The sequence below is a fragment of the Cervus canadensis genome, chromosome 3 (genome assembly GCF_019320065.1).
Source record: "Cervus canadensis isolate Bull #8, Minnesota chromosome 3, ASM1932006v1, whole genome shotgun sequence".
Taxonomy (NCBI): domain Eukaryota; kingdom Metazoa; phylum Chordata; class Mammalia; order Artiodactyla; family Cervidae; genus Cervus; species Cervus canadensis.
In genome coordinates, this window is record NC_057388.1 from 103,405,494 (window position 1) to 103,423,229 (window position 17,736).

The window sequence follows — 17,736 nt, forward strand, 5'->3', positions numbered from 1 at the left end:
GCAAGCAGAATGAGAGGCAAAACTTCACCCGTCAAATCCTTTGAAACTGAAACGACGGGAGCCCTCTTAACTCTCCTGCTGATAACAGTTTTCATCAGCCCAGGAGCAACCAGCCACAACCCCCATCAGCCAGCTAACCTGACTTGGGTGATCTACAATCCTGAGACTGGAGAAGTGCTTAATTAGAGCTCCAACGTGGCCCCAAAGGGACATGGTGGCCAGTACTGACCTTTGATTTGTACATGCTGGTGGCTGACGGTAATGGATTTGGTCTCCACCAATTGACCAAGTTCTTTGCCCACGGCTCTTTCGGTCTATTCACCCGTAACTGTGAAAAGGCCCACAGTACTACGAACAGGTGCCTGTCTATGTCTGCCCGGGGGGAAGAAGGGATCAGAACCAAAATGAAAAATGTGGGGAAATTGACTCTTTTTATTGTGCCGCTTGGGGTTGCGAAACCACGGGAACAGTCCATTTCCCACCTCCAAGAATCCTTGAGCTCCTTGGCTGAAGTAATGTTACAGAATAGGAGAGGTTTAGATTTGCTGTTTCTGCAACAAGAAAGATTATGTGCAGCACTGAGAAAAGAATGCTGTTTCTATATCGACCATTCAGGGGTGGTACAAAAATCTCTCTAAAAAGTAAGAGAGGGACTAGCCCAGTGGAAGAGAGAATGAGAAGCCCAACAAGGCTGGTTTAAATCTTGGTTTCAGCGCTCCCCCTGGTTGACCACTTTGATGTCCACCCTCCTGGGTCCACTCATAGTATTAATATTGTTACTGACCTTTGGTCCATGCATTTTAAACCGTCTGGTCTCATTTATTAGGGAGCGCCTAAATACCATCCAAATTATGGTATTGAGACAACAATATCAGTCAATTTCACAGAGTAAAGAGGAAGATTCCTCTACTTGAACAACAGACAGGGGGGAAATGTGAGGCTGTCACGGCTAACGCCATGGCAGGCAGCCTAGATTAGGGAGTAGGCCTGGTTTCCCAGGGTAACATAATAATCAGGCCTCCTAGAGCCAGCCAATCAACATATGCCTAGCCAGAGAAAAGGGAACCTATCAGGGGAAAGCTGAAAGCCCCAAGTTGGGCCAACAAAAATTACCTTGCAACTGTGTAACCTATCAGCTTGCACCAACTACCCACTGTGTAACCAATCCGATTGCGCCAACTACCTGCTGCTTATTTTGACCTAATAAATACCCGAGAGAACTGGGGCTCGGGGCCTTTCACCCTCACACACCTGGTGAGGGTGGGAGGCCCTGGCTCGAGTCAGTAATAAATTCCCCTATTTCGAGTTGCATTGTTTCAAGGAGTCTTCTTTCCCAACTGGGGACTCGGACTATGGGCAGAACAGTTTTTACATTTATTTAAATTAATAAATATCCTGTGGGCACTGAGCAGAAGTGCAATGAGTATCACCTTATTCACTTTAATTCTGAATGTACTACTTTAGACCATACCTTCCTAGTGGCTATTTTCATCTCCATGTTTCTCAGGGTATAGATGAGATGGTTCAGCAAGGGGGCAATCATGGTGCAAAGCACAGTCATTTCCTTATCCTTATGTTCACTACCTGGAGGTAGAACATAAATGTAGATATAGGGAACAAAGAACAAAGCTACAACCATTATGTAAGAACTACAGGTTGAGAGAACTTTTTTCCCTCGGCAGAGGGGTATGATATAAGATTATATAATATGATTATATAAGAAACTAATAGGACAAGAAAAACAAGGACCACCACCATCCCTGAATTTACAATCATTAAGATATTAAAAACATGAATATCTTCACACACTAGTTTCAAAAGTGGCTTCACATCACATAGGTAGAGATCTATCTGATTAGGGCCACAGAAAGGTAACTTGAGTACCATGAGAAGTAAAGCAGTAGAATGCCAAAAACTCACAACCCAGGCCAGGATGATCAACATGTTACACCTCTGTCCATGATGACCATGTAGTTCAGGGGCTTGACAATGGCGACATAGCGATCAAAAGCCATGGACACCAAGATGAATATTTCCACACCTGCCAGCAAGTGGGCAGTGAAGAGCTGGGTCATACAGTTGTTATAGGAAATATTTTTTTTTCTTGCTGCAGCCAAGTCCCTGATTAGCCTGGCGACCACCGTGGAGGTGTAGCAGACATCCCTGAGGGAGAGGTGACAGAAAATAGTACATTGGCTGCTGTATTAGATGGCCGCAGGTGACGGTGAGTGAGGTGATGAAATTCCCCATTGATACAGCCAGGTAACAGAGCAGGAACAAGAGAAATAGCAGTAGCTCTACTTGCTTATTATACCACAGTCCCATGAAAACAAAATCTGTGACATTGTTCTGAGTTCAGAATACACAACAGAAATTTACTTCATCTGAAATGATGCAGGACATAATATATCTTTAATAGCACTTTCTAAGTTTTGGAGTATTTATACATGAATAAAAATGTAGTTTACACAGGATTTATTCCAGATACAATCTTGTAAATCCTTTTAGATTAATGGTGTCATTATATTTAAAGAGATATTTAGTAAAAGCCTGTCTTTTGCCTGAAACTTCTGTAAACATTTCAAGTGTGTTAACTCATGCTTAGTTATTACTAAGAGTTATTACTCTGATACTCATTTTACATATGGATAAACCAAAAAATGGAGGATCAATTAATTCTACAGGCTTCCCTGGTGGCTCAGACGGTAAAGAATCTGCATACAATGCAGAAGACCTGGGTTCAATCCCTGGGTTTGGAAGATCCCCTGGAGGAGGACATGGCAATCCACTCCAGTATTCTTGCCTGGAGAATCCACATGGACAGAGGAGCCTGGTGGGCTATAGTCCATGGAGTTACAATGAGTCAGACATGACTGAGTGGCTAAACACAGCACAACACAGTTAATTCTACAAAATCATTAAGATAATTAAATAGGAACCTAATACATGAACCTGCATTTGATGCCATTTTCCATGCTCTAAACAGCTATGCTACCTCATCTACTGACCAAATGTACTACCAGGTCTTTCACACTTCCATAAAGAATATGGAGTTTTATGCCATCTATGCCATTAACTACCTGTAAAACTTTAGGTAAGTCCCTTCCCTTCTCTATGGTACATATGATTTTTATATAAAGTCTAAATCATAGGTGAAAATTACAGATACCCATTGGAAGCAAACATTTATTATTGAAATAGAAACAAAACAAGGTTCTTAATTATGTCAGGCACAGTCCTAACTATTTTTTAACAGTTTCAATGACTCTCCTTCTTTGCACTATAGACATACAGAAAATGAACTTGAGGCAAAATTAGTGGCTGTCTAAATATAGAAAGAGAAGTTATTATTACATAAAGTATTCTCCTTTTATTAATCATTCTAAATAATATTTTAGAGGTCACTATTGTAACACCAGAAACACTCTGGAGACTTGGTTGTTATCTGTAGACATATTGAAGAACTCAATGTGATTAAGAGATGATCTGCTTATTGAAATACATATTTTGAATAGCACCACCACTTTGATGCAATACAGCTAAGAGCAGATACTGAATATGGGGAAACCATCATCTTTTACCCATAATCAGATGTCTTCCAGTGAAAATATATTTTATTTAAAGGACTCTTAATTTCAATACATTATTTTAATGGTATAAGTAGGGAACAATATGAATCATTAGACAGATGACTCATCTAATGATTATGAAGATGAGGATTCAGGCTTCACAGGTGGCCCTAGTGGTAAAGAACCCACCTGCCAATGCAGGAGACATAAGAGACATTGGTTTGATCCCTGGGTTGGGAAAATCTCCTGGAGTAGGAAATGGCAACTCACTGTAGCACTTTTGCATGGAAAATGCCATGGACAGAGGAGCCTGGTGGGCTACAGTCCACAGCATTGCAAAGAGTCAAACATGCCTGAGCTACTGAGCATGCACATCAAGGCTCTCGTATCCTGCTGTAAGCAGTTCATTCTAAGCCTCCTTTTTCTTTCTTTCTGTTTTTTTTTAAGCCTCCTTTTTCAACTACTAAGTGGAACTAATAATGCTGAGCAGCATTAGATTGAATTTACTATGATCAAAGATTTTTGTAAAAATAAAATGCTGTTCAAACTCCCAATTACTTTCTCAACATTTACCTCAATTATTTTTCTCAATTAAATGACATGCACACACACACACACACACACACACACACACACACACATATGTTCCCCCCATACATATATATAACAATGCTTATCTGTGAGATTTTACATTTTTTTGAAGTACTATAATTCTTTAGCCCAGTTCCTTTTATTTTTCTGTGAGTGTGCTATGAAACAGAAAATAAATATGGAATAGCTCTTAAGCTCCTGTGAATCTTCCATCAAAAGTAACTTAGGAAAATATTGCTAGGGATATGTTCAATTTGATTAAAAGGTACAAAAGAACCAGAGGGAAAAGCTTCCTCATGCATTGTGCAGCAGCCAATGGGTTTGTAGTCATAATTGTAAAAATAAAGCAAATAATATTATAGTAAGCATATACATAGTTTTGAAGGTTACTTCTTTTATTTATCTCTTGGGGGTTATCAGACTAATGATGCAAGACTTCTCTAATGTTACAACACTGAAAATGTTATGGATACTTTTCCATCATTCTCCTCTCCTAGAATACTTCCTCCAAAGCTTGTCATTTTTATCACAATACATAATATATATTTAACAAATGTTTCATTCTTAATTATCCAATTTATACATTTTTTCCCCCCGGTACTGCATTATCTAGTATTAAGGTGCTGGTTAGAAATGGGAAAAGCCACAGTGATTAATCTTTTCCCTCTCCTTTTCTTTTTTGCTTTGTTTGTCCTTTCTTTCCTTGGATGAAAGAGAGAGAAGAATGACCTCAGAAAGTACAGTAACACGTTGACTAAATTCTAGTCCTTACTTTATAGCAGACAATCCCTATGGGTCTATGCAAGATTACTACAAAGGCTAATCTTATTATACACCATGTCTTACTTTTTAAAAATTGCTTATTTCCACACAACCCTCCCGGCATAGCCGAAAGAACAAATAACTTCCGCGACAAAGAGTGCAGGCGGTAACACGGAATCAGGGCACATAAATCCCGGGCAGAGGGCAGGCCCGGGGAGCCGGAAAAAGAGCTTAGGAGCCCCGCGGCACAGAGGGCGGGCCTCGGGAACTGAGACAAGTGTGCAGGAGCCGCATGGCACAGAGGGTGAACTTAGGGGGCTGAGGGAAGCCCACACAAGTCACTCCGATGCAGAGGAATCCACACAAGTGCCTACCTAGCAAGTTTCGGACAGCAGCCCAGGACAGGACAGAGGAACAGAAGCAGGAGCAATGATTCCAGGGACAGGTGGCGGCTGGCGGCACTGCAGATATGCTGAGAGGGCCATTTTGAAGTAACTGTGGAAACAGACATGCCTAACACCTTGAAGTGGTTTGCCATTTCCTTCTCCAGTGGACCACATTCTTTCAGACCTCTCCACCGTGACCTGTCCATCTTGGGTGGCCCCACGTGGCATGGTTGAAGTTCACTTTGTTAGAAAAGCCTGTGGTCCATGTGATCAGATTGGCTAGTTGTCTGTGATTTTGCTTTCAGTCTGTCTGCCTTCTGATGCCCTCTCTCAACACCCACCCTCTTATTGTGTTTCTCTTATCTTTGAAGTGAGGTATCTCTTCACAGGCACTGCTCCTGACCTTGGACAAAAGGAATGCCAAAGAATGCTCAAACTACCACACAATTGCACTCATCTCACACACTGGTAAAGTAATGCTCAAAATTCTCCAATCCAGGCTTTAGCAATATGTGAACTGTGAACTTCCAGATGTTCAAGCTGGTTTTAGAAAAGGCAGAGGAATCAGAGATTAAAATGCCAACATCCACTAGATCATTGAAAAAGCAAAAGAGTTCCACAAAAACATACATTTCTGCTTTATTGACTATGCTAAAGCCTTTGACTATGTGGATCACAATCAACTGTGGAAAATTTTGAAAAAGATGGGAATACCACACCACCTGACCTGTCTCTTGAGAAACTTGCATGCAGGTCAGGAAGCAACAGTTAGAACTGGACAAGGAACAACACACTGGTTCCAAATAGGAAAAGGAATATGTCAAGGCTATTGACAAGTATATTGTCACCCTGCTTATTTAACTTATATGCAGAGTGCATCATGAGAAATGCTGGGCTGGAAGAAGCACAAGCTGGAATCAAGATTGCCAGGAGAAATGTCAATTACCTCAGATATGCAGATGACACCACCCTTATGGCAGAAAGAGAAGAAGCACTAAAGAGCCTCTTGATGAAATTGAAAGAGGAGAGTGAAAAAGTTGGCTTAAAGCTCAAAACTCAGCAAACTAAGATCATGGCATCCACTCTCGTCACTTCATGGCAAATAGATGAGGAAACAGTGGCTGACTTTATTTTTTTGGGCTCCAACATCACTGCAGATGGTGACTGCAGCCATGAAATTAAAAGACACATACCCCTTGGAAGGAAAATTATGACCAACCTAGACAGCATATTAAAAAGCAGAGATATTACTTTGCCAACAAAGGTCCATCTAGTCAAGGCTATGGTTTTTCCAGTAGTCATGTATGGATGTGAGAGTTGGACTATAAAGAAAGCTGAGAACTGAAGAATTGGTGATTTTGAACTGTGGTGTTGGAGAAGACTCTTGAGAGTCCCTTGGACTGCAAGGAGATCTAACCAGTCCAGCGTAACAGAGGTCAGTCCTGGGTGTTCATTGGAAGGACTGATGTTGAAGCTGAAACTCCAATACTTGGGCTACCTCATGTGAAGAACTGACTCATCTGAAAAGACCCTGATGCTGGGAAAGATTAAGGGCAGGAGGAGAAGGGGAAGACAGAAGTTGAGATGGTTGGATGGCATCACCGACTCAATGGACATGGGTATGCGTGGACTCTGGGAGTTGGTGATGGACAGGGAGGCCTGGCGTGCTGCGGTTCATGGGATCCCAAAGAGTCGGACACGACTGAGCGACTGAACTGAACTGAATACAGTCTCTTTCTGAGTATGCCATATCTTCTTCTATATTGAGTTACTTATTCAGTTTGAAGATAGGATTAGTTCTGAACAGCCCCAAATATCATTAAGGTAATCTGAGTAGAGAAGGTGAGCTTAAAAAAAAAACAAAAAAAACTTAAAAAACAGTGCTGATGTTCATGAAAGATTGTTTCTTTTAAAAGTTAAAAAGACCATGACTTTTCATACATATTATCATTATGCTTCAATAATTTTCATATAGAGTATTAGCACATGTCATCCTCACCCCATTCATCAAAATATAGCTGGTAAATATCATTAACCTAATTTGACCTTGGCAAAATTTGAGGCTCACAGAGATTAAGAAATTTGTAGTATTAGGCTCTGTAACAATAGACAGTCTTTCTGAATCACGAGACACTTCATTTAATAATCAAGACTAGTATGAGAAAGAAAACAAAATTTAAATGCACTTCACAGACAAAACAGCATAAATGTATTAAATGATATTAATTATTACTTGTTTAATCCAAATGTGAACCTGAAGAACTCCCTCTGAAATTAACTGCTATGAATGATATGGATCTCCGTGGCTTTTCTGAAAGTAAAATCAGTTCAGTTCATTTCAGTCACTCAGTCGTGTCTGACTCTTTGTGACCCCATGAATCGCGACACACCAAGCCTCCCTGTCCGTCACAAACTCTCGGAGTTTACCCAAACTTATGTCCACCGAGTCGGTGATGCCATCCAGCCATCTCATCCTCTGTCGTCCCCTTCTCCGCCTGCCCTCAATCTTTCCCAGCATCAGGGTCTTTGTGACGAGTCAACTCTTCACATGATGTGGCCAAAATACTGGAGTTTCAGCTTCAGCATCAGTCCTTCCAATGAACACCCGGGACTGATCTCCTTTAGGGTGGACTGGTTGGATCTCCTTGCAGTCCAAGAGACTCTCAAGAGTCTTCTCCAACACCATAGTTCAAAAGCATCAATTTTTCAGTGCTCAGCTTTCTTTACAGTCCAACTCTCACATCCATACATGACTACTGGAAAAACCATAGCCTTGACCAGATTGACCTTTGTTGGCAAAGTAATGTCTCTGCTTTTTAGTATGCTATCTAGAATGGTCATAACTTTCCTTCCAAGGAGCAAGTGATTTTTAATTTCATGGCTGCAGTCACCATCTGCAGTGATGTTGGAGCCCAAAAAAATAAAGTCTGACACTGTTTCCACTGTCTCCCCATCTATTTCCCATGAGGTGATGGGACCAGATGCCATGATCTTAGTTTTCTGAATGTTAAGCTTTAAGCCAACTTTTTCACTCTCATCTTTCACTTTCATCGAGAGACCCTTTAGTTCCTCTTCACTTCCTGCCATAAGGGTGGTGTCATCTGCATATCTGAGGTTATTGATACTTCTCCCAGCAACCTTCATTCCAGCTTGTGCTTCATCCAGCCCAGCGTTTCTCATGATGCACTCTGCATATAAGTTAAATGAGCAGGGTGACAATATACAGTCTTGACATACTCCTTTTCCTATTTGAAACCAGTCTGTTGTTCCATGTCCTGTACTAACTGTTGCTTCCTGACCTGCATACAGGTTTCTTAAGGGGCAAGTCAGGTGGTCTGGTATTCCCATCTCTTTCAGAATTTTCCACAGTTTATTGTGATCCACAGAGTTGAATGTTTTGGTATAGTCAATAAAGCAGAAATAGATGTTTTTCTGGAACTCTCTTGCTTTTTTGATGATCCAGCGGATATTGGCAATTTGATCTCTTGTTCCTCTGCCTTTTCTAAAGCCAGCTTGAGCATCTGGAGGTTCATGCTTCACATATTGCTGAAGCCTGGCTTGGAGAATTTTGAGCATTACTTTACTAGCATGTGAGATGAGTGAAATTGTGCGGTAGTTTGAGCATTCTTTGGGATTGCCTTTCTTAGGGATTGGAATGAAAATTCACCTTTTCCAGTCCTGTGGCCACTACTGAGTTTTCCAAATTTGCTGGTATATTGAGTGCAGCACTTTCACAGCATCATCTTTCAGGATTTGAAATAACTCAACTGGAATTTCATCATGTCCACTAGCTTTGTTCGTAGTGATGCTTTCTAAGGCCCACCTGACTTCACTCTCCAGGATGTCTCACTCTAGGTGAGTGATCACACCATTGTGATTATCTGGGTGGTGAAGTTCTTTTTTGTACAGTTCTTCTGGGTGTTCTTGGCACCTCTTCTTAATGTCTTCTGCTTCTGTTAGGTCCATACCATTTCTGTCCTTTATCGAACCCATCCTTGCATGAAATGTTCCCTTGGTATCTCTAATTTTCTTGAAGAGATCTCTGGTCTTTCCCATTCTGTTGTTTTCCTCTATTTCTTTGCATTGATCTTTGAGGAAGGCTTTCTTATCTCTCCTGGCTATTCTTTGGAGCTCTGCATTCAAAAGGGGATAACTTTCCTTTTTTCCTTTGCTTTTCACTTCTCTACTTTTCACAGCTATTTGTAAGGCCTCCTCAGACAACCATTTTGCCTTTTTGCATTTCTTTTCCATGGGGATGGTCTTGATCCCTGTCTCCTGTACAATGTCACAAACCTCCAATCCATAGTTCATCAGCTCCTTCTATCAGATCTAGTCCGTTAAATCCTATTTTCACTTCTACTATATAATTGTAAGGGATTTGATTTAGCTCATACCTGAAAGGTCTAGTGGTTTACCCCACTTTCCTCAGTTTTAGTCTGAGTTTTTCAATAATGAGTTCATGATCTGAGCCACAGTCAGCCTCCAGTCTTGTTTTTGCTGACTGTATAGAGCTTTTCCATCTTTGGGTGCAGAGAATATAATCAGTCTGATTTCGGTGTTGACCATCTGGTGATGTCCATGTGTAGAGTCTTCTCTTGTGTTGTTGGAAGAGGGTGTTTGCTATGACCAGTGCATTCTCTTAGCAAAACCTCTACTAGTCTTTGCTCCTTGGTTTATTGTATGTCTGATTATTTCTCTGTTGTATTGCTTGAAATGTCAGTTCTTATCACATGGTTGTGTAGACAGTCATGAAAATAAGTGAGGGTCCTTTGTGCATCCATAGCCATATGAGGGATATTTTCATACAGCCTTTTCCTCGAAGGAGTCTTATAACAGCCTGTGAGGTGGACACTGTTTCTCACCTGTTAGAGGAAACAAGAATATAAGATGCCAAGAAATGTGTCCTAGGTCAAGAAGTTGCAAGTAGGAAAAAGCCAAATTCTAATCTGGTCTTCCTGATTCTCAAGTCAACATATCTCACCAGCAGGATTACTTTTAACTTTTCAAGAGGAGTCTGTGGGACCATGCTTTGCAAGGGAACTGCAGAGACAAGAAATGGGGTAAGAGAGGAACAAAGATAAAAAGAACTAGGAAGCATAGTTATTAATTATAGTTAGTTTATTAATATTTGAGTAATAATATATTGTGTGTATGTGTGCTTATGTGTATTTTGGTGTCTGTTGATGAAATTCTTTCAATTACACTTGCCTCTGAAACAATATTAAATAGTTATAATTATTATGGTCATATCAAAAGGAGTTTATTAGTTTAATATTGTTTGCAATAACATGACACTATAGAGAGTGTGTGAAAAATTTGGAAGGAAAAGAAGATAAGATGTATAATCTCATCTTATCTTGGATTGATATTGAGTATGATCCTTAACTTCTCTGTTTCTATTTCCTAATGCATAAAATAAGGATAAATTACAGTATCAATCATTTCATAGGTTTATAATGAGAATTTAAAAAAAAATAAAGCTTCTAAAAATCACTTGGAGCATAATTAAGGGTTGATTAAATTTTTGGTAATATGACAATTAAAATTACTGCCAACATTTTTCTTTGAGATTGTTCCTTATGTGCTAAATGAATGCAAAAATAGCATCTACAAAGGTTGCTATCTTGCCATGGTGATTTCAATCAATCATTAAAAGTATATTTATTAGCTATCATAAAGTTATTGGATTTAGGAAAAATGTTTGTCAGACAATCTGAACAGGCTTATCATTAGTAATGAGGTTAAATATGTAATAAAGAATGAAGTTAAATGTGTAATAAATATCCCTTCAACAAATTCAAGTCCATATCTAAAGCTCACAGAGGAATTGTCAATATAGTCAATAGTAGTATGATATATTTGTATTGTGATAGATGGTAACTAGACTTATCATGGTGATCATTTTGAAATATACAGAAATATAAAATCCTTTTGTTGTGTGTTAAGAACTAACATAATGTTGTATGTCAAATGTAAACAAACAAAAACTGCCAAGAAAAATATCAGATCAGTGGTTATAAATACAAACACAAAAATAGGAGAAAGAGGTCAGATTTGTGGTTAACTGGGATGGAGAGATGAGAGGAAGATAGCCAAAAGTTATAAACATCCAGTTATAAGACAAATAAGACCTGGGGAAGTAACATACCACATAATAAATATAATTATCACTGTTGCACATTATACATGAAAGTTGTCAGAATAAATTCTGAAGAAAGAAGAAAAATCAAAAGAAAAATACATATGGTTTTAAATTTTCTTTAATTTTGCATGTACATGAGATAATGGATGTCCCCTAAACCTATGCAGCAACAATGTTGTGACATATGTAAATCAATCATTAGGCTATGTATCTTATATGGTGATATAAGTCAACCATATTTCAATAAAACTAAGAAAAAAAATGCCATGTGACCTGAAACCATGATGAATCGCATGGGAAACTGAAACAGCAAAGAGAAGCATGGGAAATTTTGGAGGCACTATTATATACAGAATGTCTGTAAATGGAAACTGGGAGCCTGAAGCCTAGTGACTTTCACTGGCTGAGTTAAAACAGTCCCTCATTGGCTGAGCTGTTGCTAGGCAAGGAGAGAACCTTACTTCCTGCTGCTGGCCACAGTGAGGCAGTGTCACTTCCTGCTATAGATGCAGTGCACCTCTTTCCTGTTGGTTTCTGTGTTAATGTGCAGTGGTACATGCATGGGAGAGCATTTTTTTTTTTTTTTTTTGTCCTCCAAACTCCATTTTAACGAGGTTTCTGTTAAGTTTTAACAGAGGAATGTATAAACAGAACACAGAGGGTTTTTATGGCAGTTAAATTATGTGCATGATACCATGATGACATATAAATGCCATTATAGTATAGTAGAGTGTTATTCACTCAGTCTTTCTGACTGTGATCCCATGGACTGTAAACCCATCAGGCTCCTCTGTCCATGGAATTCTAAGGCAAGAATACTGGAATGGGTTGCCATGTTCTTCTCCAGGAGATCCTTTAGGTAAAAATTGATAGAATGCACTATGCTAAGAGTGACTCTAATGTTGACTATATACTTTGGGTGATAATGATGTCTCAGTAACACATCAGATCCCTTGAGTGTAACAAATATAATAGCCTAGTCCAGGATGTTGATAAGAGGGAGGGCTTGGGTGTTTGTGAGGGTTGAGAGCACAGACTGTTTATGCAAGCTCTCTCTATTTTTCACTCAAATTTTCTGTGAATCTAAAAATGACCCACAAAGATAAAGTCTACTAAAAACATGATGTTTACATCAGGAATTGAAAAACATATTAGATGAACTTCATTACAATTAAAAATTCTATTCTGAAAACGAGACTTTTGAGACAATGAAAAGACTAACCACAGACTGGTGGAAAGTATTTATAAAAGACACATATGTTAAATAAGAAACAAAATACCCAACAGAGAAGATGGGCAAATGATTTGCATAGACATCTTACCAAAGAAGATATACTGATGCAAAACAAGCATGTGAAAAGATTCTGAGCATTGCATTTTACTGTGTGCTTAGTCACTCAGTTGTGTCCAACTCTTGGCAACCCTGTCCATAGAATATTCCAGGCAAAAAATACTAGAGTCTGTTACCATTTCCTACTCCTTGGATCTTCCCGACCCTGGGATTGAACCACTGTCTCTTGCACTTCCTGCATTGGCAGACAGATATTTTTACCACTGTGACACCTGGTAAGCCATCATATTTCATTAGGGAAATGAAAATAAAATATGATAAGTTACCACACATACACATTTAGTGGGCTGGATACATTGAAAATACTGACATTACCAAATATTGGTGATACAAAATGAACAGGAGGTTTCTTTTGTTGTTTTTTGTTTGTTTGTTTGTTTGTTTTAAGAGAATGCTCTGGTTTTAGCAAACACACTCTTCCAACAATGCAAGAGACTACTCTACACACAGACATCACCAGTGGTCAGTACTGAAATAATATTGATTATATTCTTTGCAGCTGAAGATGGAGAAATTCTATACAGTCAGCAAAAATAAGACCAGGAGTTGACTGTGGCTCAGATAATCAGCTCCTTCTTGCAAAATTTAGGCTCAAATAGAATAAAGTAAGGAAACTGCTAGACCATTCATAGTATGGTCTATATCAAATCCCTATGATTATACAGAGGAGGTGATGAATAGATTCAAGGGACTAGATCTAGCAGACAGGGTGCCTGAGGAACTATGGATGGAGGTCTGTAACACTGTACAGGAGGTGATGACCAAAACTCTCCCTGAGAAAAAGAAATGTTAGAAGCCGAAGTGGGTGTCTGAGGAGGTTTTACAAAAAGTTGAGAAAAGAAGAGAGTGAAAATCAAAAAATAAAGGGAAGGTTATACCCAACTGAATGCAGAGTTCCAGAGAATAGCAAGGAGAGATAAGAAAGCCTTCTTAAGTGACCAATGTGTGTGTGTGTGGGAGGGGGGGCGGATAGGGGAAAACAATGGAATGGGAAAGACTAGAAATCTCTTAAAGAGTTACCAAGGGAATATTTCATACAAAGATACACAGAATAAAGGACAAAAAAGGCAAGGACCTAACAGAAGCAGAAGAGATTAAAAAAAGGTAACCAGAAAACGCAGAAGAATTGTACCAAAAAACTCTTACTAACCCACTTGAACAGGCTTATGTGGTCACTCACCGAGAACCAGACACCCTGGAGTGTGAAGTCAAGTGTGCCTTAGGAAGTATTACTAAAAACAAAGACAGTGGAGGTGATGGGATTCCGGTTGTGCTATTTCAAAGCTTAAAAGATGATTCTGTGAAAGTGATTTGCTGGCACTCATTATGCTAGCAAATTTGGAAAACTCAGCAGTGCCATAGGGCTGCAAAGGTCAGTTTTCATTCTGATTACAAAGAAAAGCAATGCCAAAGAATGTTCAAATTACCATACAAATGCAATCATTTCACATGCCAGCAAGATTATGCTCAAAATCCATCAAGCTAGGCCTCAGCAGTTCATGAACTGAGAACTCCCAGGTATACAAACTGGATTTAGAAAAGACAGAGGAACCAGAGATCAAACTGCCAACATGCATGGGATCATAGAAAAATTAAGGGAATTAAAAAAAATCTATTTCTGTTTCATTGATTATGCTAAAGCCTTTGACTGTGTGGATCACAACAAACTGGAATATTCTTAAAAGGATAGGAGATCTATGTAAGAATATATACCAGATCATCTATCTGCCTCCTGAGAATCCTGTATGCAGGACAAGAAGCAACAGTTAAACCACACATGGAACAAAGGACTGGTTCAAAATTGGGGAAAGAGTACATCAAGCTGTGTATTGTCATCCTGTTATTTAACTTATGTGCAGAGTACATCATGCAAAATTCCTGGCTGGGTGAATCACAAGATGGAATCAAGATTGCCAGAATATCAGCAACCTCAGATATGCAAATGATACCACTTTAACAGCAGAAAGTGAAGAGGAACTAAAGAACCTCTTGATGAAGGTGAAAGAGGAGAGTGAAAAAGCTGGCTTGAAACTGAACATTCAAGAAATGAAGATCATGGCATTCAGTCCTATCACTTCATGGCAAATAGATGGGGGAAATATGCAAACTTTCAGATTTCATTTCCATGGGCTCCAAAATAGATACAGATGGTGACTGCAACCCCCAAAATAAAAGACCCTTGCTCCTTGGAAGAATAGCTATATAAAAAATAGCCAGTGTTTTAAAAAGCAGAAATATCACTTTGTCAACAAAGTTCCATATAGTCAAATCTATAATTTTTTCCAGTAGTCTTGTCTGGGTGTGAGAGTTGGACCATAAAGAAGGCCGAGTGCCAAAGAACTGACACTTTCAAACTGTGGTGCTGGAGAAGACTCTTGAGAGTCCCTTGCACTGCAAGGAGATCAAATCAGTCAATACTAAAGGAAATCAACCCTGAATATTCATTGAAAGGACTGATGCTGAAGCTGAAGCTCCATTGAATCCAGGTCTCCCCATTGAAGGAATCTTTACCAGCTGAGCCACAAGGGAAGCCCAAGAATACTGGCGTGTGTAGCCTTTTCCTTTTCCAGCAGATATTCCCAATTCAGGAATTGAACTGGGGTCTCCTGCATTGCAGGCAGATTCTTTACCAACTGAGCTGTCAGGGAAGCCCATACTTTGGCCACCTGATGCAAGGAGCTAACTCACTGGAAAAGCCCCTGATCCTGGGAAACACTGAGGGCAAGAGGAGAAGGGTGCGACAGAGGATGAGATGGTTGGATGGCATCACTAACTCAATGGACATGGATTTGAGCAAACTCAGGGAGATAGTAATGGACAGAGAAGCCTGGTGAGCTTCAGTTCACAGTGTCACAAAGAGTCGGACATGATTTAGGGACTGAACAACAGCAACAATGCTTATACAACAGATCCACATATCGTATCTCATTGATTCTCATGAAACCATGATTTAATACTATATTTTTTTTGTTTGTTTTTAATGAATATGAAGTAGTCACATGGCAGATGGTCCTCAGAAAAGATTATTGATGAATGCAAAGGAACATCTAAACAAGCTTTAAACTTACTCATGATCAAGCAAAATGTCATGCAGTCTACCCTTTTTACTTCAGTTCTGACACCTTCCAAGTTTTATGTTGACAATTTATAATTTGTGCCTGAATATTCTAAGCCGTCCACTGAGCCCCTGGTATAGCTCCTAAGATACAACCATTGCCTAGACTCCCTCCTCAAATTCTAAGTTTAGTCTTAGATTAGACACTCTATTCGCTTAAGACTTTTCCCATCCTTAAAACTGCATTCCAACTCAGCTATTTAAAATATTAAAATATGATGATGTTAAAGTGCTGCACTCAATATGCCAGCAAATTTGGAAAATTCAGCAGTGGTCACATGACTAGAAAAGGTCAGTTTTCATTCTAATCACAAAGAAGGGAACTGCCAAAAAATGTTAAAACTACTGTACAATTGTGTTCATTTCACATGTTAGTAAAGTTCACGTTTAGAGCTTGTTGTTCAGTAGTGTCCGACTCTTCGCAACCCCATGGACTAGAGCCTACCATGCTCCTCTGTTCATGAAGTTCTACAGGCAAGAATATTGGCATGGGTTGCCATTACCTTCTCCAGGGGAACTTCCAACCCTGGGATTAAACCCAGATCTCCAGCATTGGCAGAAGGATTCTTCACATCTGAGCCACTAGGAAAGTCTATGCTAACAAGGTAATGCTCAAAATCCTTCAAGCTAGGCTTCAACAATTTGTGAACTCAGAACTTCCAGGTATTCAAGCTGAACTTAGAAAAGGCAGAGGAATCAGAGATCAAATAGACAACATCAATTGAATCATAGAAAAAGTAAGCAAGGGATTGAAAAAATAACTCTACCTATGTTTCATTGACTATGCTAAATACTATGACTCTGTGGATCACAAAAAAAAAAAAAAACTGGAAAATTCTGAAAGAGATGAGAATCCCATAGTACCTTACCTATATTCTGAGAAATCTGTATGCAGGTCAAGAAGGAACAGGTAGAACTGGAAATGGGGGGGGGGAGCCAAGATGGCAGAGGAAGAGGACGGGGAGACCACTTTCTCTCCTACAAATTCATCAAAAGAATAACTGAACGCAGAGCAATCTTCACAAAACAACTTCTGATCGCTAGCTGAGGTCATCAGGTGCCCAGAAAAGCAACCCATTGTCTTCAAAAGGAGGTAGGACAAAATATAAAAGATAAAAAGAGAGACAAAAGAGCTAAGGACGGAGATCAGTCCCAGAAAGGGAGTCTTAATAGAGGAAGTTTTCAAACACCAGGAAACCCTCGCACTGGCGGGTCTGGGGGAAGTTTTTGAATCTCGGAGGACAACCTGACAGGGAGGGGAACAACAAATAAAACTCACAGATTACGTGCCTAAAAGCAACTCCCAGCAGAAAAGTACCCCGGACATCCACATCCACCACCAGCAAGTGGGGGCAGAACGGAGAGGAGTGGGCGGCATTGCTTAGGATAAGGACTGAGCCTGAGTGCCCTGAGGACAATCAGGGAGAGCTTTTGTGAGTTACCAACTTAAACTGTGGGATAGCAAGAGAGAGAGAGAAAATTAACCCGCCCGAACACACTGCCGGCTGTTCGCAGAACAAAGGGACCGAGCAATTCCAGAGAAGAGCTCACAGACTGCGGACCGGCCCAGCCCCACCAGAGGCTGGAGGCAGAGGGGAAGGGAAAGGGGCAGGCTCGGCCCCAAGGACGGCATCCCCTACTGCACTGCAAACAGGCCCCCAGTTTCTAATCAAAGACCTCCTGAGATTCTGGATGGTCGGCATCCACCAGAAGGGTCGTGACGAGACACAGGGCACAGGCACCCAACCGGCGCAGGTGGGGACTGGGGCTGGGGACGCGGAGGGCAGAAGGCGCACCACACCCGGCGAGAGTGCGCCCAT

General features: G+C 40.1%; 1 pseudogene; it reads right to left on the reverse strand.

Annotated features, from left to right (window-relative positions):
* Positions 1–1,435: 1,435 nt before the first annotated feature.
* On the reverse strand, positions 1,436–17,736 carry LOC122437904 (annotated as a pseudogene).